Source organism: Hordeum vulgare, chromosome 6H, assembly GCF_904849725.1.
Source record: "Hordeum vulgare subsp. vulgare chromosome 6H, MorexV3_pseudomolecules_assembly, whole genome shotgun sequence".
NCBI lineage: Eukaryota > Viridiplantae > Streptophyta > Magnoliopsida > Poales > Poaceae > Hordeum > Hordeum vulgare.
The window spans coordinates 189,399,977-189,425,284 of record NC_058523.1 but is presented as its reverse complement, the minus strand read 5'-3'; positions in this window follow the sequence as shown (position 1 = coordinate 189,425,284).

Here is a 25,308-nt window from a genome sequence, read left to right as displayed (position 1 = left end):
CTGCTACTGTTACTTGCTGCTACTATTACTTGCTTTGTCCTGCTTCTTCTGCCACTACTGTTGCTACTACTGTTACTTGCTGTTGTTGTTACTTGCTAGTGCTGCTACTTGCTACTGTTGTCACTATTGTTGTTCCTTGCCACTGATGTTACTCGTCACACTGCTACTACCGGCTACAATACTTTTCTGGCGCCATTGATACTTCAGTTAGGAATAATCTGCCGTCTACAGATTCTTTCCTAGGCTGCTGCTATCATACTACCTTTGCTGCTTATATCCTGCTTGCAGATACTAATCTTTCAGGTGTGGTTGAGCCAACAACTCAACTGCTAATACTGGAGAATATCCTTTCACTCCCGTCGCGTCGAACCAACAAATTTGGGTTGAATACTCTACCCTCAAAAATTGCCGCGATCCCACATGCTGGTGGGCCATTGCAAGACAATTGCTAATTGTTGAGCAAGTGGAAGCAGCTCTTTTCTGGCGCCGTTGCCGGGGAACTGCTAGCAGCTCTTTTCTGGCGCCGTTTCCGGGGAACTGCTAGCAGCTCTTTTCTGGCGTCGTTGCCGGGGAACTGCTAGCAGCTCTTTTCTGGCGTCGTTGCCGGAGAGGATAGCTATATTCTCTGAGTCACTTGGGATTTATATCTGTTGATCACTATGAAGAATCTGAAAGATCCAAGAACCAAAGTCTTGCCCTCAACTACGAGGGGAGGTAAGGAACTGCCATCTAGCTCTGCACTTGATTCACCTTCAGTTATGAGTAAGTTTGCGACACCACCTCCTGCTAGAATGCTTAATCATGCTTATGATGCTACTATGCCTGATACCTCTAGAGATGCTATGCCTGATACTGCTAGAGATGCTATGCCTGATACTGCTAGAGATGATATGCCTAATGCTGCTATGCTTGATACTGCCTTGGCTGATGATGCTAGAGATGCTACTATGCTTGATGATGCTATGCTTGATACTCCTAGAGATACTACTTTGCCTGATATGCCACTAGGGGTATTCCTTGATGCTCATATTGCTAGAGTTACTGCCAATGGTCGTGATGCCTCTGAAACTGCCGATACTATTGAGATAGAACCTGCTTTTGCTCCTGCTAGATCTAGCTCTCCTGGATATGAATTGCCTGATATACCTGAGGGTTATGTTATGGAGGGAGAGATAGCTGAGGATTTTCTTGCGTATAAGGATGCATATGATGCTGAGAAATTACTTCTCAAGTGGAAGGAAAAATCTTTGAAAGGTAGGATGAAATACGACCCGAAGTTTGCCACTTCACCTATCTTTATCACCGATGAGAATTATGACTTCTCTGTCGACCCTGAGATAATCTCTCTAGTCGAATCTGATCCTTTCCACAGTTATGAGTCTGAGATGGTCGTAGCCCATCTTACCAAACTACACGATATAGCCACCCTTTTCACTAGTGAGGAGAAGATCCGCTACTACTATATCCTTAAGCTGTTTCATTTCTCTCTAAAGGATGACGCTACAGCCTGGTTCACTTCTCTTGCTCCTGGATATGTGAGTAGTCCCCAGGATATGGTCTATTACTTTTGTGAGAAATATTTCCCTGTGCATAAGAATCAAGCTGCCTTGCAGGAAATATACAAATTTGCTCAAGTCAAAGAAGAGAGTCTCCCACAAGCTTGGGGAGGCTCATCCAACTACAGAATGCTTTGCCTGATCACCCTCTTAAGAAGAACAAGATACTTGATATCCTCTATAACGGACTTACCGATGCTTCTAGAGACCACCTAGATAGTTGTGTCGGTTGTGTTTTTAGGGAATGAACTGTAGAACAAGCTGAGATTCTACTGAATAACATCTTGATCAACGATAATGCTTGGACTATTCCCGAACCACCTCCTAAGCCAACTCCTAAGAAAAGAGGTATTCTATTCCTCGGTCCCGAAGACATGCAAGAAGCCAAGAAATCTATGCAAGAGAAAGGCATGAGATCTGAAGAAGTCAAAAATCTACCGCCTATCGAAGAGATCCATGGTCTCGATAACCCGATACAAGTAGTAGAGGTGAATTCTCTGCGTAGATTCAGTGAGAGTGATATTACTTTTGACAAACCTGCTAGCCTATGCTTTGATGAATTTGACAACTTTGTTGCCAAACAACAGAGTTTCAATGATTATGTTAGCAGACAATTGGAACAAAGTACTCGTATGCTTAGTCATTTAAGAGCTTGTGTATACAGAAATGTCAATGATCTGAAGCTTCTGAGTAAACATGCCTCTACGATTACTACTCAGGTAGAACAAGTACTTAAATCTCAGAATGACTTACTCAATGAATTAAATGACAACTCTGTCAGAGTCATTACTAGAGGAGGCAAAATGACTCAGGAACCTTTGTATCCTAAAGGCCATCGTAAGAGAATTGATCAATATTCTGAAGGAATTAATGCCGATACACCCAGTCATCCTAAGAATAAGAAGAAGGATGATAGAAACCTAAATGTCAGTTCACCAAATACTATCACACCTGAAGAACCAAATGATATTTCTGCGTCTGATGCAGAAACACAATCTGGTGATGAACATGAACCTCGTGACAATATGGACAGCGATGTTCATAATAATGCTCAACCTAGCAATGATAAGGATGTGGAGATTGAACCTACGGTTAATCCTGATAACCCACAACCTAAGAGATACGATAAGAAGGACTTCACTACTAGGAAGCATGGTAAAGAAAGGGAGCCATGGGTTCAGAGACCTATGCCCTTTCCTCCTAAGCCATCGAAGAAAAAGGATGATGAGGATTTTGAGCGCTTTATTGAAATGTTGAGACCCGTCTTTCTGCACATGCGGTTAATTGATATGCTCAAAATGTCTCCATATGACAAGTACATGAAAGATATTGTGACTAATAAACGGAAGATACCGGATCTTGAGATCTCCACCATGCTCGCCAATTACACTTTCAAAGGTGGAACTCCTAAGAAACTTGGTGATCCCGGAGTGCCCACTATACCTTGCTCCATTAAAGGAAACTACGTAAGAACTGCCTTATGTGACCTTGGAGCCAGTGTTAGTGTTATGCCTCTCTCTCTCTTTATCGTAGACTTGAACTGGATAAGTTGACACCCACTGAAATTTCTCTGCAAATGGCCAACAAATCAACTGCTTTCCCTGTCGGCATTTCGAGGATGTGCCTGTTGTGGTTGCTAACGTTATTATCTTAATGGACTTTGTTATCCTGGATATTCCTGAGGATGATGGCATGGCGATCATTCTTGGAAGACCATTCTTAAACACCGCAAGGGCTATTATAGATTGCAGCAAAGGCAATGTCACCTTCCATGTCAACGGTAATGAGCATACAGTGCACTTTCCGAAGAAACGATATCGAGTACATTGCATCAATGCTATCGAAAAAACTTCATCGATTCTTATTGGGAGCTTTGAATGCCCTATTCCTCGTGTTAAGATGAAGTATGATTTGCTTGTTGGGGAGATTCATGTCCCCATTGAGGTGACTTAGTGGCTATTCGAAAATTCTCCGTTTCCTTTTGCGATTCAAAAAAGTTTTGTCATGAGGATTTGATCAACCCCATTGACGGATTTCTTTCGATGACCATGAAATGGATGAATCAAAGAGTCACATACCTCTATTTTATGCTTACACTTGTTGTTTCTTAGAAGAAAAATGATAGATTTAGTTTAGTTTTTCCTGTTTTCTGTTTTAGCATCCCGGAGAGAAGTACCCCAAAAATAAAAGTTCTCCGATGGTCCTAAAAATCAAATATGATTTTTTCTGGATTTTTTGAAAAATACTGGGACTGAGAGCTGGCCTGGGGGCTACACCAGTGGGCCACAAGCCCTGTAGTCGCGGCCTCCCCCTGGCCGCGGCTACCAAGCTTGTGGGGCCCACAGGACCCCCTCCACTCATTCCAGCTCCCATCCTCTTATTCTACCTCCATAAAAAATCGTTTAGCAGCTCAAACCCGTGTTCTTGCTCATTTGGCTGTGATTTTCGATCTCCTTGCTCAAAGCACCATTCTCCGAACCGTTTTGGGGAAATTACTCCTTGGTAAGTGACTCCTACATTGGTCCAATTAGTTTCTACTCTAGTGCTTTATCCTTCGCGTATTCTTGTTACCTTGGTGATCCTGTTCTTAAGCTTGAAATGTTGATTTTAGCTGGTCCCAAGTAGTTTTAGCGCGTGATACATTCTCTAGGCACTAGTAGGAGTAGTTGCTATGAGTTGGGTTAATCCTTACTCACTTTTCTTTCGAAGCCTCTAAAAAATTCAGAATTTTTCAGAGTTAGAAAAGGGGAAATATGAGGAGGTTCTTGAGAGGCTCTTCAAGACGTAACCCCAAGGAGGATGAGAAGAACCACCCCAAGTATGTGGTTCCTCGAGTCACAGAAGTTCGAGCGTGCGAGTGGCCAAGTGATGAATTTTTGCGCGCCGCTGGGCTTTATGAAGACTTTTATGACTTGGTGGAGAATGCAGGTCTTACCGCGTTCGTTGAAGATAAGTGCCCACAATACCTCCTCCTCACCAATATTTCCGTTCAAAGCTTCAAATTTTATCCGAGGAAGAATCCTCCTATGGTTGAGTTCGTGATATACGATATCCCCCAGCGCATGACACTACAGGATTTTTGCAATGTGTGCAAATTACCTTATGTTGGGGATATTCATGATCCTCGTCCACGGGACTTGGAGGCTTTCATAGATACTATTGCTATTGAAGAGGAGAGAGGAGTGTCTCGCACTAGAATTGCTAGCATACATTTTCTTGTGCTTCGGTACTTCCCATTATTTGTGGGAAAATGTTTGATTGTCCGTGGGGAGGCTGGATCACTTAGCACTCCAGACCTTGCGGTTTTGCACGAAGGCCTTTATAACAATAAGACTTATAGCTAAGGTGCTGTAGTAGCTCAACGGTTGAACACAAACCGTTCCAAAGGTGTCCTCTATGGAGGTATCTATGCTACCCGTCTTGCCAGGCACTTTGAGATACCCATTAGACTAAAGGAGGAAGAAGAGATGCTTCTTCCCGAGAGATATCTAGATTACGATAACATGGTTCACCATGACTTTCTTGATAGAGATATAGGTGGAAGGATGATTTATAACCTGGTATTTTGCCAGGCAGGTACATGACTGGCACTCTCTGGCAATAGCTAGACGAATGCTGATGACAACAAACCTTCCCCTGCAACGGCACCAGAAGAATGCTGCTAGCACTCTCCGGCAATCGAAACTAGAAGTATGTTGTTGACGGCCCACCAGCGCGTGGGATCGTAGCAGTTTTCGAGGGTAGAGTATTCGACCCAAACTTGTTGGTTAGCCAGACAAGAGGTGAGAGAATACTCTCGAGTATTAGCAGCTGCATTTGTCAGATTCCACCACACCTAAAAGATTAGTATCTGCAAGCAAAGTAGTAACAGCAAAGTAGTATGATAACAATGGTGTCAGAAAACGATCTGTTGATGGCAGACTATTCCTAACGATTGTATCAATGGCGCCAAGTTGCCTCGTTGAAGGAAATTGTCAGTTCGTGTCAATGACCAGCGAACCAAAATTGTAGCAGGTAGCAGCAGTGTAACGAGCAATAGCAGCGGCAAGGAACAGCAGTAGTGACAGCAGTAGCAAGTAGCAACAGTAGCAGCAGAGCAAGACAAGTAACAGCAGTAGCAACGGGTAGTAACGGCAGCAGAGCAAGACAAGTAACAACAATAGCAATAGTACTAACATCAGCAGTGGGACAAACTAGTAGGCAATGGGTCGGTGATTTGTTTGGATGATATTCATCATGCAACAGTTATAACATGGAGAGATATGTGGCTAGCTCCCGTTCGTCAATGTGATGTAGGCATGCATTCCGTGTGTCGTCATACGTGCTTAAGGAAAAGAACTTGCATGACATCTATTGTCCATCCCTCCCGTGGCAGCGGGGTCCAAAAGGAAACTACGGGATATTAAGGTTCTCCTTTTAATAAAGAACCGGACCAACGCATTAGCACTTGGTGAACACATGAACTCCTCAAACTATGGTCATCACCGGGAGTGGTTCCGGTTATTGTCACTCCACGGTTGCCGGAGCATAACACATAGTAGGTAACTACAACTTGCAAGATCGGATCTAAAACACACATATATTGGTGACAACATAATAATTTCAGATCTGAAATCATGGCACTCGGGCCCTAGTGACAAACATTAAGCATGGCAAAGTAGTAGCAACATCAATCTCAGAACATAGTGGATACTAGGGATCAATCCTCGTCAAAACTAACTAGATTACATGATAGATCTCATCCGACTCATCACCGCCCAGCGAGCCTACAAATAGATTACTCACGAACGACGAAGAGCTTCATGGAATTGGAGAGGGAAGAAGGTTGATGATGACGATTTCCCCTCTCCGGAGCCCAAGACGGACTCCAGATATGCCCTCCAGATGAAGAACAGGTGGTGACAGCGGCTCCATATCGTAAATGCGACGAAAACTTCTCTTTTTATTTTTTTCTCGGACGAAAGGGAACTTATAGACCTGAGGTTGGGGACGGCAGAGCCGTGTGGGCCCCACAAGCCTGCCCACCGCCACCAGGGGGGTGGTGGCGGAGCCAGGGCTTGTGGCCCACTGGCCCACCCCTCAGGTGGAACTTAGCGCAGATATTTTCTTATTTTCCAAAACTGCTCCCCATAAATTTTCAGGATGTTTGGAGAACTTTGATTTCTGCACAAAAATAACACCAAGGCAATTCTGCTGAAAACAGCGTCCGTCCAGGTTAGTTCCATTCAAATCATGCAAATTAGAGTCCAAAACAAGGGCAAAAGAGTTTGGAAAAGTAGATATGATGGAGACGTATCAGTACACTATTATGCCCTCAGACATCTACGCATACTGGGGCTTGGCCCAACCACAGGTGCCCGTGCCCGAGTCTCCAGTCGAGTACCACACGCCGGTTTATCAGTGGGAGCCAAAGGAGCTCACACAGCAGTGGCATTCACAGTCCGCTCCGGAGTATCCCGGAGCTGGTTATTTCCCTCCTTGGGAGTAGACCAAGCTAGGCCAAAATCCTAAGCTTGGGGGAGTACGTGTTTGCACCAACTTTACATTCATGCTTATGCTTTCACTTTGTTAGTCGGTGTTTACACTTTGCCACTGTATTATCCATGCTAGTATATTTTTGTTTTCTTGTTTTCTTGTTTTTTTCCTGTTGAAAAAACCCAAAAATATTTTCCTTTCTTATTTTGCTTGTTGGGAGCTTTCCCGTGTAAATAGTTTTCTTTTTCTTCGAGTCGAGGTAGAAGACCATGGTTACAATGTTTAGTGGCTCTCGCATGCATACCTCTTCATTTGTTAAAGAGGCATATTACTTTGTCTTCTCCTTTGTGTTTGCCTGCAGATTCAGCTTAGTCCAATGCACAAGCACTCTTATTATTGTTCACATCATTCGATCTTGCAAGTGAAAGGCAATAATGATGATATATGATGAAGTGACTGAGACTGGAAAAGTTGGTATGAACTCTATCTATTTTTTTGTAAATATGACTAGCTTGTCGTCCCAGATTCAGCTTTGTTGAGAGAAAACCATGTTTGCAATGACAACTTAGAGATCATAGTTTCTGATGCCATGCTTAATTAGCTAGGAGCTTATAATGGGTTGTCTTGAATGCCAACATACATTTTGAGATGACTATGATGTAGTATGATAGGATGGTATTCTCCTTTGAATGATTCATGTGGCTTGACTTGGCGCATATTCATGCATGTAGTTGAAACAAAATCAACATAGCCTCTATGATGTTCGTGTTCATGGTGATTTATATCCTGCTCATGCTTGCACTCAATGTTAGTCAAACTCATTGCATCGTGATGACTGTTGTCGCTCTCTATTTGGTCGCTTCCCAGTGTTTTGCTAGCCTTCATTTGTACTAAGCGGAATACTGCTTGTGCATTCACTTCCATAAACCCAAAAGTTTTTCCATGAGAGTCCACCATACCTACCTATTTGCGGTATCTACCTGCCGTTCCAAGTAAATTTGCATGTAGCATTCTCTAAACCTTCAAGAAATAATCTGTTTTGCATGCCCGAACAGCTCATGTGGTGATAGGGGGCTATTGGTATCTTCCATGTTAGGCGTGTTATCCTCGACATGTGTTTATTCATTGTCATTCACGAGAAAGGAGCCGGTAATTGGAATGCCCAGTTCCATGCTTAAATCGAAAACATAACTGTAAAACAAGAGTTCCCCTAGATTGATGTTAGTATGGACGGTACCCGAGGATTCGGCTAGCCGTGGAGTGTGATTGATTGGTGGTGGGGGAGTTAAAACTTTAATTTTCTGTTTGGGAACCGCCTATAGCATGAATAGCATGGAAGATATTGAGAACTCTTGGTCATTGCGTTGACAATGAACGCACGCGACCCAAAATTATTATCTCTGTTTTCCAAGCTTGAGCTCTGGCACCTGTGCAAATCAATGGTTCCATCTGTGAAGGGCCTGTCTATTTATTTTCCTATTGAGTCATCCTCTTCTAATATAAGCACCAATTAGAGAGCACCTTTGTCATTTTTATGCTTTGCTTTTGATTGATATTGAGTATGACTATGACTGGATCTTCGTTGCTATGAATTACAATGTTTAGTTAGCCCTTGATCTTTGAAAGTGCTCTGCATTTATGTTTTGCGGTCTAAGAAAGAGCTAGCGAGATACCACCTATTCATATTGCTTCATGCTTGTTTTGATTGAATTGTTGGTATCTGAAACTTATTATTATTTGCTCGCTAGCTGATTATGCCATTGATATTAGTTTACCGTGAGACCTTTGTGTCACTTGCTTATGTGGTTAACTTGTGATCTTGCTGAAATTCTGGTTATGAGTTAGACATAGTTACAACAACAAGATCAAACAGAATTTGTCAAAGTTTTTCTTTCTCTTTCAGTTTGTCAACTGAGTTGCTTGAGGACAAGCAAGCTTTTAAGCTTGGGGGAGTTGATACGTCTCCATCGTATCTACTTTTCCAAACTCTTTTGCCCTTGTTTTGGACTCTAATTTGCATGATTTGAATGGAACTAACCCGGACTGACGTTGTTTTCAGCAGAACTGCCATGGTGTTGTTTTTGTGCAAAAATGAAAGTTCTCAGAACGTCCTGAAAATTTACAAAGAATAATTCTGGAAAATGTGAAAAATACGTGCGCAGAGATCCACCGGAGGGGACGGGCCAGTGGGCCAAAAGCCCTGTAGCCGCGGCTACCAAGCTTGTGGAGCCCACGTGGCTCTGCCGCCCCCAATTCCAGCGCTATTTATTCCCTTTCGTCCCGGAAAAAAAATCAAGAGAGAGGAGTTCATCGCGTTTCACAATCCAGAGGCGCCGCCACATCCCGTTCTTGCCCTGGAGGGCAGATCTGGAGTCCGTTTTGGGCTCCGGATCAAGGAGATCGTCGCCATCGTCATCATCAACCTTCTTCCCTCTCCAATTCCATGAAGCTCTTCATCGTTCGTGAGTAATCTATTCGTAGGCTCGCTAGGCGGTGATGAGTAGGATGAGATCTATCATGTAATCGAGTTAGTTTTGACGGGGATTGATCCATAGTATCCACTATGTTCTGAGGTTGATGTTGCTACTACTTTGCCATGCTTAATGCTTATCACTAGGGCCCGAGTGCCATGACTTCAGATCTGAAATTATTATGTTGTCACCAATATATGTGTGTTTTAGATCCAATCTTGCAAGTTGTAGTTACCTACTATGTGTTATGATCCGGCAACCCCGGAGTGACAATAACCGGAACCACTCCCGGTGATGACCATAATTTGAGTAGTTCATGTGTTCACCAAGTGCTAATGCGTTGGTCCGGTTCTTTATTAAAATGAGAACCTTAATATCCTGTAGTATCCATTTGGACCCCACTACCACGGGATGGATGGACAATAGATGTCATGCAAGTTCTTTTCCCTAAGCACGTATGACTATACACGGAATGCATGCCTACATCACATTGACGAACGGGAGCTAGCCACATATCAATTTGTATTATAACTGTTGCATGATGAATGTCATCCAACAAATCACCGATCCATTGCCTATGAGTTTGTCCCACTGCTGTTGTTACTTGCTTTGCTCTGCTGCTGTTACTACTGTTGCTGCTAATGTTACTTGCGTTGTCCTGCTGCTGCTGCCACTATTGTTGCTACTACTGTTACTTTTTGTTGCTGTTACTTGCTACTGCTATCACTATTGCTATTCCTTGCCACTGTTGTTACTCGTTACACTGCTACTATCTGCTACAATACTTTTCTGGCGCCATTGATACTTCAGTTAGGAATAATCTGCCGTCAACAGATTCTTTCCTAGCACCATTGCTATCATACTACCTTTGCTTCTTATATCCTGCTTGCACATACTAATCTTTCAGGTGTGGTTGAGCCGACAACTCAACTGCTAATACTGGAGAATATCCTTTCACTCCCATCATGTCGAACCAACAAATTTGTGTTGAATACTCTACCCTCGAAAACTGCCGCGATCCCACACGCTGGTGGGCCATTGCAAGACAATTGCTAATTGTTGAGCAACTGGAAGCAGCTCTTTTCTGGCGCCATTGTCGCGGAACTGCTAGCACCCCTCGTTCTAGAAGATGGCTTGATTCGTGAAAAGAATCTAAAGATACTCTCCAGTGTTCTCTAGAGAACTTGTGCTCATCGCGTTTGCGATTTCCCTTCCTCTATCAACCCCTATGGATGACTACATACAAATGTTGTTCATACCTTCTTTTGCAGTTGCTCTTGTTTTTACAAGATGCAACAAATTGTCTTACCGGGGATTTGTTCTCCTCAGTTGTCATGGGTTTCACAAGTCCCTCGAATTACTATTCGATCTTCCGAAATCCTGTGTAGCCTATTGTTCATAACCTTTCTCACCTGCTTGCATTATGGTTAAATCCATATGTCTAGCAACATTTGTTAAAATCCTTTGTGATTTTCCTTTGATCTTATTGATTCAACCTTTTTGTTAATGCACACAAACATCAACTGATTCTCATAACTTATCCTTCCGGCTCAGACGTCCTTCCAAACAGGAGCTGGTTCTCCACAAATCAACCTTGATTGATTGTCCATCTAAGTCCATTCAGCTTACTTGTATTTGATCGGAGCATCTGAATCTGATACACCAACCTGGAAATCATAAATTCCTTTGGTATTTAAGTATCAATATTTTTCAGATGTTCTATAATCCGATGCCTTGCATTCTATCTCCCTCTGATTGAATATCGATACTCACATGAGGCCCTTTGTGGACCGTCAAACCCATTGTTGGGTTATTATCCGACGACATCCTTTACATTCAAAAATTCTTGTGACATTCCTCCCCAGATACATGATGCCATTGGTAAATTGTGTCTTCTCCCTCTGATAAGTTGTATCCTATACTTTTGTTAGCCATGCACTTCAAGCATGTGTTATTTACTCTTGAAGTTTTTGGTATATGTTCCGAAGATGCCCCGATGGGTTGAACCTATGCCTTCCTAAATCAATATGATCCGAAGAGTTTTCACGAGTCTTACTCTTCCGGTGTTTTGCTAGATAATCTTTCCAAGCTACGACCTCATCAAAGGCGAGGAGTAAATGGCAGGTGATGCATTGATGAGGTGGGACTCGACCTTGAACCTTGTGTTCATTCTCATGGACCCGATGAATGTCTTATCTTGGAAGTTTCTCGTAACAATAAATTTTCCTTGGTATAATTTGATCTGGTATCTGTGATCTTGTCCTTTGCAATCGTGGTTCTGATCATGTAGTTCTACTTTGGTTTCATTCTCAGACTAGTTAAAGTGCATGTCTTCTTGAGATCAATACATCGGTCCAAGCTTTAATGTTAATCTACCTCCGAGTATTATCCCTGGTATCTCGAGCATATCACGGAGCTGCATAACTTCTTGTGAGCTCCTCATCAACTATGACATTTCGTTGATTCCAGTTTCATCATGTTTTGAGTTGTTGGATACTCAAGGAAAACGATAAGTGAATCGTGTATGCATTGCCATTCAATAACTCTTAGTAATCTTCTTTGCTCACGAGTTTGTACTCGATCATGTCATTCCAAGATGTTAGGCTACATCATCATCGTCATGCTGGAGCTTGACCATGATATCTCTATCCTTCATCCCCGAAACACATTTCCGACATTGCGCTAAGCATACATTGAGCTTTCAACATCATGTTCGTTGTCGTAAAAGACAATTTCGATTCTGAGCTAGTAGTCTTATATGTTGTTCTCACAACTTTTCTCTTCACCATTTCTTTGCTTGATGCCATCGTTGGTCGATTACATCTTCATGAAACTTCTCGACAATTTTGTCGTGATCATCTTCAACATTCTTAGCTCTTCCGGGATATCGGTTGAGTTCATGATGTGAAATACCATACTTTTCCCTTGATGATTTATATTATCATCGACATCCTAGTTGCCTTCCCTCCAACACAAACGTGTTCATGTTTTGTGTTCCCCTTTGAGTTCCTTGTAATTCAACTTGTGTTACTTTCTACTTTAGAGTGTTACCATCATTTATGTCAAGAACGTTATGAGAATTGTTGCACCTCTTAAGAATTCTTGATATAGTGATACTTCTCGCTATCACCATTCATTATATTGTTGGTGTTTTCCTCGAGCATGTGTCATTGTATCATTTGATCCGACAAATGCTATCTCCTTGTTCTTGTATTTTGGACATTCATCCCTACCGAAATATTGAGGGTTTGTTGCTCTTGACTTCTCCAAGTTTCACGATGAAGCTCTTGAAAGCATTATCCTTGTGCCTAGCTTATGAAGAATATGTTTGACAGAAGAAGTTTTTTCGCAAAGTTCACGTGTATTCTTGTTGCTGTGAATATGTGAAAGTTTTGTTTCGCTTCCTCTGGGATCATCCTAAATCATTCATGCATGTTGAAAAGGACGTGGATGTCGCCTAGAGGGGGGGGGGGGTGAATAGGCGCTTTAAAATAGTTAAGGTTTAGGCTTGAACAAATGCGGAATAAAACTAACGTTTAATATGTCAAGCACAAAACCTACAAACAACTAGGCTCACCTATGTGCACCAACAACTTATGCTAAGCAAGATAAACAACTAAGTGATAGCAAGATATATTACAATAAACAATATGTCTATCACAAAGTAAAGTGCATAAGTAAAGGATTCAGGTAAGAGATAACCGAGGCACGGGGAGACGATGATGTATCCCGAAGTTCACACCCTTGCGGATGCTAATCTCCGTTAGAGCGGTGTGGAGGCACAATGCTCCCCAAGATGCCACTAAGGCCACCGTAATCTCCTCACGCCCTCGCACAATGCAAGATGCTGTGATTCCACTAAGGGACCCTTGAGGGCGGTCACCGAACCCGTACAAATGGCAACCCTTGGGGGCGGTCACAGAACCCGTACACGTGGCAACCCTTGGGGGCGGTTACCGGTACCCGTACAAATTGCTCGGCGCAATCTCCACAACCTAATTGGAGACCCCGACGCTTCCCGGAGCTTCACACCACAATGATTGAGCTCCGAGACACCACCAAGCTTCTAGGATGCCAAAGCATCCACGAAGAACAATATCAAGGGTACTAAGTACCAAAGGTAGTAAGCTTCTCAACTTCTCACTTCCACGTATCACCGTGGAGAACTCAAACCGATGCAACTAATGCAATGGCAAGAACACACGAAGTGGTCAAGTCCCTCACACTCAAATCCCTCCACAACAACAAAAGCTATGGAGAAATATGAGAGGAAGAACAAGGAGCTCACAAAGAACTCCAAGATCAAGATCCAAGGGGTTCCCCTCACATAGAGGAGAAAGTGATTGGTGGAGATGTGGATCTAGATCTCCTCTCTCTTTTCCCTCAAGAACAAGCAAGAATCATTGGAGGGATAGAGAGTAATCAAGCAATGGAGATAGAACAAGAGCTCAACGGATGGATCAAACCAAGGGGAAAGAAGACCCCCTTTATACAGTGGGGGAAGGAATCAGACCGTTACCCCCACTTTCTGCCCGAGCTCCAGCGGTACTACCGCTGGCTGCAGCGGTACTACCGCTGGCACTCCAGCGGTACTACCGCTGACTAGCGGTACTACCGCTGGCTGCAGCGGTACTACCGCTGGCACTCCAGCGGTACTACCGCTGGGCCCCTGGTAGTGCAACGGCACTACCACCGCCAAGAAATTCTTCGCAAAAAGGTCCGTCCACGAACAACCGCTAGGCAGGCGGTACTAAGCTTCCTGGAGCGGTACTACCGCTGACCAGGGGCGGTACTACCGCCAGCCAGCGGTACTACCGCTAGGGCCAGCGGTACTACCGCCAACTCTAGCGGTACTACCGCTAGGTCGAGCGGTACTACCGCTCGCCACTGAAACAGCCATAACTTTCGCACGAGCTCCGAATCGAGCAAACCCAAGCTTGTTGGAAATCTTAAGACCATGCGGTTATGAATATGCCAAAGATATAGAGATGTGAGATCTCTATGAATGAAGAACCGGCAAAAACTCCAACATCGAAAACATCATAGTAGATGCATATGGACTCCGTTTTCGATGAACTCGAGCTTGTCACGAAGATGACCATAAGCTCTAAAACTCACAAAGAGAAACACCAAACAAAAACCAAGAAGTATGATGCAAGGATGCAAATGGTTTGAGCTCTCAACGAACGATACGATCAAGCTACTCACTTGAGAGCCCCCCTTGATAGAACAGCAAACTATCCTAACCAGAAAACCTATCAAGGGCAAACCTATACCTTGCACCTCGTCCTCTTGAGCTAGATCATGATGATCTTGGCTTCCTCAAGATGGACCACCTTTCTTGATTGTGTTGGTTTGATAAAGACTAGTTGATTGCTCCCCCATACTCACTATGGGTGAGCCACTCTTCAGCATATCTTCACAAGTCCATTGCCACCACAATGGACGGCAAGCTTCAAGCATGCTATCTTCATGCTGATCCACTTGAACTTGCACACCGCAATCTTGATGACGATCACAACTTGACGTCATACTCCATGGGTTGTATGAGATCTTCCCTTTGACGCAAGCCCATGGAAACACACCTAACCCCCACATAGAACTCTCACGAAGACCATGGGTTAGTACACAAACACGTAATGGACAATGCTTACCATACCATGGGATCACTTGATCCCTCTCGGTACATCTTGTACGCTTTGTGTGTTGATCATCTTGATTTACTCTTTGTCTGAGATCTTGATCAACCATGTGTCCCTATGACCATTCTTTGGATAATACCTTGAATACCATCTTGGTCATCATATAAACTCCTTGAACCCAACTCATGGACTTCAAGAAGTGCCTATGGACAAATCCATACCATGGGATCACTTGATCCCTCTCGGTACATCTTGTATGCTTTGTGTGTTGATCATCTTGATTTACTCTTTGTCTGAGATCTTGATCAACCATGTGTCTCTATGACCATTCTTTGGATAATACCTTGAATACCATCTTGGTCATCATATAAACTCCTTGAACCCAACAGATGGACTTCAAGAAGTACCTATGGACAAATCCTATAAATGTAACTTAAGGAAACCATTAGTCCATAGGAATTGTCATCAAGTACCAAAACCACATATGGAGATATATGCTCCAACACATGTCTGAAGTGTTATATGTTTTGAAGATTTCCTATCTTCACTTCATATAACTTTTCTAAGCACCCCAAGCCACTGACTAGTTTGACCAAGGAAAACAAGTTCCGTCATAAGAGCTAATCCAGGCTTACACAAGGACTTTGTTATCCTCAATGATGGTTCCCAATTCAAAACTTGGTTGCATTTTGTAGTAAGAATCCCATGTGGGCATGAATGTCTTAACATTGTGTTCATATGTCTTACGATCCAACTCATAAGTTAAGACTTGCTTCCGTGGTTCATATCATGAGGATCTTGCATTACCATCTCGTAAATTTTTGTTGCCCCATTTTATTCTCACGCATCCTAAGCCTGAGGTATCCTGACACCAATCAGATCTAAATCTCGGGCAGATATGATGGCTGGAATATTTCCAATAGTTTTAACTTTGGTCTTTATGCAACCTGGTACGATGATGTCTTGTCTAGCACACCTAGCCTGAGGACCTATTGTTATACTATCTTCCTTGGTAAGGTTAGCCATTCTCCCGTGAGGAAATTGTATGACTTATTTTATAAGTTGTTCCTGATGAATCCTTGTGTACCCAAAATCCGACCTTTACCTGATGACCATGTGATGCTATCCCGAAGCACGATTGTGGTACTTCAAATTTCAACACGAACATTGGAAGCACGATACTAAATTGTTCCGGATCAATTATCCAAACCGTATGGTATGGGTAAACATCATGATTCTCCTTGCCCTCTTACCAAAATGGTTATGTACATGATGACTAATACGTCCATTTTGCATCATGCTTCTATGTTGATATTTATCGCTTTATGGGCTGTTATTACACTTCACAGTACAATACTTATGCCTTTTCTCTCTTATTTTGCAAGGTTTACATGAAGAGGGAGAATGCCGGCAGCTGGAATTCTTGCCTGAAAAAGGAGCAAGTTTGAGATACCTATTTTGCGCAACTCCAAAAGTCGTGAAAATCAACGAGGATTTATTTTGGAATTTCTAAAAAATACTGGGCCGAAGAAGTACCAGAGGGGAGCCAGCAGGAGGCCACAAGCCTGCTAGGCACGGCCTCCCCCTGGCCGCGCCTAGGGGGCTTGTGGGCTCCCTGATGGCCCTCTGGTCCCCCTCTTTTTCTATACGGAGGGTTTCGTTCCGAAAAAAAATCAAGACGAGGCTTTCGGGAGGAACCGCCGCCGCCACGAGGTGAAACTTGAGCATAACCAATCTAGAGCTCCGGTAGGGTCATCCTGCCGGGGAAACTTCCCTCCGAGAGGGGGAAATCGTTGCCATCGTCATCACCAACACTCCTCTCATCGGAGGGGACTCATCACCATAAACATCTTCATCAGCAGCATCTCATCTCCAAACCCTAGTTCATCTCTTGTAACCAATCTTCATCTCACGACTCCGATTGGTACTTGTAAGCTTGCTAGTAGTGTTAATTACTCTTTGTAGTTGATGCTAGTTGGATTACTTGGTGGAAGATTATATGTTCAGATCCTTGATGCTACTCATTACCTCTCTGGTCATGAATATGATTATGCTTTGTGAGTAGTTACTTTTGTTACTGAGGACATGGGATAAGTCATGCTATACGTAGTCATGTGAATTTGGTATTTGTTCGATATTTTGATGTGTTGTATGTTGTCTCTCCTCTAGTGGTGTTATGTGAACTTCGACTACATAACACTTCACCATAATTTGGGCCTATAGGAAGGCATTGGGAAGTAGTAAGTAGACGATGGGTTGCTAGAGTGACAGAAGCTTAAACCCTAGTTTATGCGTTGCTTCGTAAGGGGCTGATTTGGATCCACTAGTTTAATGCTATGGTTAGACTTTTTCTTAATTCTTCTTTCGTAGTTGCGGATGCTTGCGAGAGGGGTTAATCATAAGTGGGATTCTTTTCCAAGTAAGGGCAGTACCCAAGCACCGGTCCACCCACATATCAAACTATCAAAGTACCGAACGCGAATCATATAAACATGATGAAAACTAGCTTGACAAAAATTCCCATGTGTCCTCGGGAGCGCTTTACTTCCTATAAGAGTTTGTCCAGGCTTGTCCCTTGCTACAGAAGGGATTGGGCCACTTTGCTGCACCGTGGTTACTTTTCTTACTTGCTACTTGCTACGAATCATCTTGTCACACAACTACTTGTTACCGATAATTTCAGTACTTGCAGAGATTACCTTGCTGAAAACCACTTGTCAGATCCTTCTGCTCCTCGTTGGGTTCGACACTCTTACTTATCGAAAGGACTAGGATAGATCCCCAATACTTGTGGGTGATCAAGACTCTTTTCTGGCGCCGTTGCCGGGGAGTGAAGCGCCTTTGGTAAGTGAATTTGGTAAGGAGATATTTATATAGTGTGCTGAAATTTATTGTCACTTGTCACTATGGAAACTAATCCTTTGAGGATCTTGTTTGGGGTATCTTCACCTCGAATGGAAGCACAAGGAGTTGCTCCTCAACCTGCTGCACCTACTGAAAATATTTGCTATGAATTTTCTACGGGTATGCTTGAGAAACTGCTGGCTAATCCTTTTACAGGGGATGGAACATCACATCCAGACTTGCATCTAATCTATGTAGATGAAGTTTGTGGTTTATTTAAGCTTGCACGTTTGCCCGAGGATGAGGTCAAGAAGAAGGTTTTCCCCTTATCTTTGAGGGATAAAGCATTGACATGGTATAGGCTATGTGATGATACTGGATCATGGAACAACAATCGGTTGAAATTGGAATTTCATCAAAAGTTTTATCCTATGCATCTAGTACATCGTGATCGGAATTATATTTATAATTTTTGGCCTCATGACAGAGAAAGCATCGTCCAAGCTTGGGGGAGGCTTAAATCAATGTTATATCCATGCCCCAACCATGAGCTCTCGAGAGAAATTATCATTCAGAACTTCTATGCTCGGCTTTCTCATGATGATCGCACCATGCTTGACACTTCTTGTACCGGTTCTTTTTTGAAGAGAGATATTGACTTCAAATGGAATTTATTGGAAAGAATTAAATGCAACTCTAAAGATTGGGAGTTTGATAAAGGTAAGGAGTCACGTATGAATTTCAAGTTTGATTGCGTTAAATCCTTTGCTGAAACAAATACTTTTTGTGATTTTCGCGCTAAATATGGACTTGAGTCTGAGATAGTAGCTTCATTGTGTGAATTATTTGCTGCTCATATTGATCTCCCTAAATACAAGTGGTTTAAATATCATCCTCCCTTAGAAGTCAATGTAGTTAAACCCAATCCAGTTGAATAGAAATTCATCGCTTATAATGATCCTGTTGTTCCCAATGCTTACATTGAGAAACCACCTTTCCCTGTTAGGATAAAGGATCATTCTAAAGTTTCAACTGTGATAAGTAGGGGCTACATTAGAACACCTACACCCCCTGAGCAAATTAGAGTTGAACCTAGCATTGGTATTATCAAAGATCTCCTGTCTGACAATGTTGATGGCCATGATATTCACTTCTGTGAAGATGCTGCTAGAATTGCTAAACCACATGCTAGAGACAAACATAGGCCTGTTGTTGGCACGCCTGTTGTTTCTGTTAAGATAGGAGATCATTGTTATCATGATTTATGTGACGTATGTGCTAGTGTTAGTGCAATACCTGAATCATTATATGATGAAATTAAAGACGAGATTGCACCTGTTGAGATGGAACCTATTGATGTCACTATTCAGCTTGCCAATAGAGATACTATCTTCCCTATGGGAATTGTTAGAGATGTTGAAGTCTTGTGTGGTAAAATGAAGTATCATGTTGGTTTTCTCGTTCTTGATACCACACAAGATAGCTTTTGTCCTATCATATTTGGCAGACCTTTTCTCAATACCGTCAATGCTCATATTCACTGTGAGAAGCAAACGGTCACTTTTGGCTTTGAAGGTGTGTCACATGAGTTCAATTTCTCCAAGTTTAGTAGATAACCTCATGAAAAGAGTTGCCTAGTAAGGATGAAATTATTGCCCTAGATTCTATTGTCGTGCCTCCTACTGATCCTTTAGAGCAATACTTGCTTGAGCATGGAAATGATATGCATATGGATGAAAGGGATGAGATAGATAGTGTTATCTTTGAACAAATACCTATCCTTAAGAATAATTTGCCTGTTGAACTGCTTGGAGAACCACCCCCACCAAAGGGTGATCCTCTCTTCAAGCTTAAACAGTTGCCTAATACTCTTAAGATGCTTATCTCGATGAAAAAGAGATATATTGTGTTATTATTAGTGCTAGCCTCTCAGAGCATGAAGAAAAGAAGTTACTAAAAACTCTGAGGAAGCATCGTGCTGCTATTGGATATACTCTTGAGGATCTTAAGGGCATTCGTCCCACTCTATGCCAACACAAGATTAAAACCGATCCTGATTCCAAACTAGTTGTTGATTATCACAGGAGATTAAATCCTAAGATGAAAGAGGTAGTAAGAAAAGAAATACTAAAGCTCCTGGAAGCAGGTATTATCTATCATGTTGCTCATAGTGATTGGGTGAGTCCGGTGCATTGCGTCCCTAAGAAGGGAGGTATTACCGTTGTTCCTAATGATAAGGATGAATTAATCCCACAGAGGATTATTACTGGCTATAGGATGGTGATCGATTTTAGGAAATTGAATAAGGCCACTAGGAAAGATCATTACCCTTTGCCTTTTATCGATCAAATGTTAGAAAGACTATCTAAACACACACACTTCTGCTTTCTAGATGGTTATTCTGGTTTCTCCCAAATACCAGTTGCACAATCTGATCAGGAGAAAACCACTTTCACCTGCCCTTTCGGTACCTTTGCTTATAGACGTATGCCTTTTGGCTTATGTAATTCACCTGCCACCTTTCAAAGATGTATGATGGCTATATTCTCTGACTTTTGTGAAAAGATTGTTGAGGTTTTCATGGATGACTTCTCCCTTTATGGGTGTTCCTTTGATGATTGCCTCAGCAACCTTGATCGAGTCTTGCAGAGATGTAAGGATACCAATATTGTCTTGAATTGGGAGAAGTGCCACTTTATGATTAATGAAGGCATTTTCTTAGGACATAAAATTCTGAAAGAGGTATTGAAGTCGATAGGGCTAAGGTTGATGCAATCGAGAAAATGCCATGCCCCACAGATATCAAAGGTATAAGAAGTTTCCTTGGTCATGCTGGTTTCTATAGAAGGTTCATTAAAGACTTCTCTAAGATTTCCAGGCCTCTTACCAATCTCTTGCAAAAGGATATTCCTTTTGTTTTTGACGATAATTGTGAGGAAGCCTTCGAAATACTTAAGAATGCTTTGATAACTGCGCCTATTGTTCAACCACCTGATTGGAACTTACCTTTTGAAATCATGTGTGATGCTAGTGATTATGATGTTGCCGCTGTTCTAGGACAAAGAGTTGATAAGAAGTTGAATGTTATTCACTATGCTAGTAAAACTCTCGACAAGGCCCAAAGAAACTATGCTACTACGGAAAAGGAATTTTTAGCAGTCGTGTTTGCATGTGAAAAGTTCAGATCTTACATAGTTGATTCCAAAGTCACTATTCACACTGATCATGCTGCTATTAAGTACCTCATGAAAAAGAAAGACGCTAAATCTAGACTTATCAGATGGGTTCTCTTGCTACAAGAATTTGATTTGCATGTTGTCGACAGGAAGGGTGCTGATAACCCAGTAGCAGATAACTTGTCTAGGTTGGAGAATGTTCTTGATAACCCACAACCTATTGATGATAGCTTTCCTGATGAGAAACTTAATGTCATCAATACTTTATGTAGTACACCGTGATATGCTGATTATGCAAACTATATCATTGCCAAATATATACCACCTAGTTTCACATACCAGCAAAAGAAGAAATTCTTATTTGATTTGAGACATTACTTTTGGGATGATCCTCACCTTTATAAGGAAGGAGTAGATGGTGTTATTAGACGTTGTGTACCTAAACATGAACAAGGACAGATCCTACAGAAGTGTCACTCCGAGGCTTACGGGGAACACCATGCGGGAGATAGAACTGCACACAAGGTATTGCAATCAGGTTTCTATTGGCCCACTCTCTTCAAGGATGCCCGTAAGTTTGTCTTGTCTTTGATGAATGTCAAAGAATAGGTAATATCGGTAAACGTCAGGAAATGCCTATGAATTATTCACTTGTCATTGAACCATTTGATGTTTGGAGTTTTGATTATATGGGACCTTTTCCAAAATCCAATGGGTACACTAATATCCTAGTTGCTAATGATTAAGTTACTAAGTGGGTAGAAGCTATCCCAACTAGTAGTGCTGATCACAACACCTCTATCAGGATGCTTAAAGAAGTTATTTTCCCTAGATTTGGAGTCCCTAGATATCTAATGACTGATGGTGGTTCACATTTCATTCATGGTGCTTTCCGTAAAACGCTTGCTAAGTATGATGTCAACCATAGAATTGCATCTCCCTATCACCCTCGGTCCAGTGGTCAAGTAGAGCTAAGTAATAGAGAGATTAAACTAATTCTGCAAAAGACTGTCAATAGGTCTAGAAAGAATTGGTCTAAGAAGCTCGATGATGCACTGTGGGCTTATAGAACTGCTTATAAGAATCCCATGGGCATGTCTCCGTAGAAAATGGTTTACGGTAAAGCATGTCATTTACCTCTTGACCTAGAGCATAAGGCTTATTGGGCAATCAAAGAGCTCAACTTTGATTTCAAACTTGCTGGTGAGAAGAGGTTATTTGATATTAGCTCGCTTGATGAATGGAGAGCTCAGGCATATGAAAATGCCAAGTTGTTCAAAGAAAAGGTTAAGAGGTGGCATGATAAAAGGATACAAAAACGTGAGTTCAATGTTGGTGATGACATCTTGCTATATAATTCTTGTTTAAGATTTTTTGCAGGCAAGCTTCTCTCTAAATGGGAAGGTCCTTACATTGTTGAGGAAGTATATCGTTCCGGTGCCATCAGGATCAACAACACGACAGGTAATTTTCCGAGAGTGGTAAATGGGCAAAGAATCAAGCATTATATCTCAGGTACTCCCATAAATGTTGAGAGCAATATTATCAATACCATAACTCCGGAGGAGTACATAAGGGATATTTATCAGCCTGTTTCAGACTCCAAAAACGAAGAGGTATGTGATTCGGTAAGTAAACCGACTCCAAAACTTTTCCAGTAGAAAATTTTTCTCCGTTTTGGAATTTTTAGAAAAATAGAAAAAATTAAAGTAGTCCGGAAAGCGCACGAGGAGGCGACAAGCCTACCAGGCGCGGGCCACCCCCTGGCTGCGCCTGGGGGCTTGTGACCACCTCGTGTGCCTCCCGGACTCCGTTTTCTTGCGGAGTACTCCGTCTGGTCGGAAAAAATCAATATATATTCTCCCGAAAGGACTGACCCTCGTATCACGCATTTTTCCTCTGTTTTTGTTTCGAGCCTGTTTCTGCCGCAGATTTAGGGCAAGATGTCTTCTCAAGATTCAGAGGGGGAAAGTTATGTGGCCGTCTACCTTGCTAACCCCAAGGTCTATGGGGACTTGGATCATTATGGTTAGACCACTAATGAGGAAGAAGATTATGATCCCAAGGGGAAGGAAGGAACAAGTTCTGATGAAGAGGAGGCTCCTCTACTCCAATCTGGAAACACACATGTGTAGTTCAAGAAGTCAAGCCTCCCTGACTCAAGGAAGAAGCCTAAGATTTTGTTTATCCCTTCTCGTCTTTTGCAGGAGAGTAAGCAAGAATTATGCCAAAGGGTGTTGAGGCTTAAAGAGGAAATTAACGATCTGAAGGAGCATAATTTTGTGCTCAAGAGGAAATTAAACAAGTTCAAGAACTCTGCAACAACTGCACCACCATCACCTCCGAAGGAAGACAACTAAGCACGGGTATGGGAAACCCTATTGGCTTGTGCCAAGCTTGGGGGAGTTGCCCCGGTATCGTATCACCATCGAATCTTTTGCCTTTATCTTTTCTTAGTTCGATCCTTTTTGGTTTTATCTTTTTCTAATAGAATAAAGTTCTTATTGATCTAGGCTTGAGTTTTGCTTTGTGTCGCCCCTGATGTATTCAAGTTCGTAAGTCATATAATAAAGAGTGTTTTAGTTAAGGGCATTGCTTCATGCCATGATCTGAAAGAAAAGAATGATGAAAGAACAAAAGCATGAAAGATCATGTAATGATCTTATGGGAAGTAATGGCTTCACATATAAAATAATGTTGATTGAAACTTATTGTGGGTGGATGCTACTGCAACAAAAGACCTTCCAACGGCGCCAGAAACAAGTTGCTGACGGGAGACTATTCTTGTCTTGATACTCCTCAGCAACGGCACCAGGAATCCTTCTGCTACGGCTACGCCTTTAGGAACTTCCTTGGCAAATATGCAAAGGATTCCCCTGTGGCTTTGGAGCCATGCATTGGTGTTCCCTCGAAGCGGAAAGGGTGATGTAGCACAGCGGTGGTAAGTATTTCCCTCAGTTTTGAGAACCAAGGTATCGATCCAGTGAAGGAATATCACAAGTACCTGCACAAACACAAAGAGCTTGCTCCCAACGCTATGAAGGGGTTGTCAATCCTTTATAGATTGTTTGCCAAGTGAGAACTGAAAGCAACAAAGAAACAAAGCAAAGTAAAAGCGAAAGTGGAAACGATAGGTGTGAATAGACCCGGGGGCCGTAGTGTTCACTAGTGGCTTCTCTCATGAAAGCAAGTAGACGGTGGGTGAACGAATTACTGTCGAGCAATTGATAGAACCGCGCAAAGTCGTGAAGTTATCTATGGCAATGATTATATCTATAGGCATCACGTCCAAAACACGTAGACCGATACTTTCTGCATCTACTACTATTACTCCACACGTCGACCGCTGTCCAGCATGCATCTAGTGTATTAAGTTCATGAGAACAGAGTAATGCCTCAAGCAAGATGACATGATGTAGATGGGCAATCTCATATCTATGATAAAAGCCCATCTTGTTACCCTTGATGGCAACAACATGATGCGTGACTTGCTGCCCCTTCTGTCACTGGGAAAGGTCACCACACGATATGAACCCAAAACCAAGCACTTCTCCCATTGCAAGAATCATAGATCTAGTTAGCCAAACAAAACCCAAGACTCGGAGAGACTTACAAGGATATAAAATCATGCAAATAAGAAATCAGCAAAGACTCAAATATATATCATAGATAATCTGATCACAAATCCACAATTCATCGGATCTCGACAAACACACCGCCAAAGAGGATTACATCGGATAGATCTCCATGAAGATCATGGAGAACTTTGTATTGAAGATCCAAGAGAGAGAAGAAGCCATCTAGCTACTAACTACGGACCCGTAGGTCTGAAGTGAACTACTCATGAGTCATTCGAGGGGCAATGATGTTGATGAAGAAGCCCTCCAACTCCAAAATCCCCTCCGGCAGGGCACCGGGAAGGGTCTCGAGATGAGATCTCGCGGAAACGGAAGCTTGCGGCGGCGGAAAAGTGTTTTCGTGGACGCCCTCATTTTTCTGGATTTTTAGGGAATTTATAGGCCAAAGACCTAGGGCAGGGGGCGCCAGGGGGGCACAAGCTTGGTTGTCGCGGCCTCCCCCCTGGCCACGACAACAGGGCTTGTGGGCCCACTTGCTTGGCCCTCAAGCCTCCCGATCGTCTTCC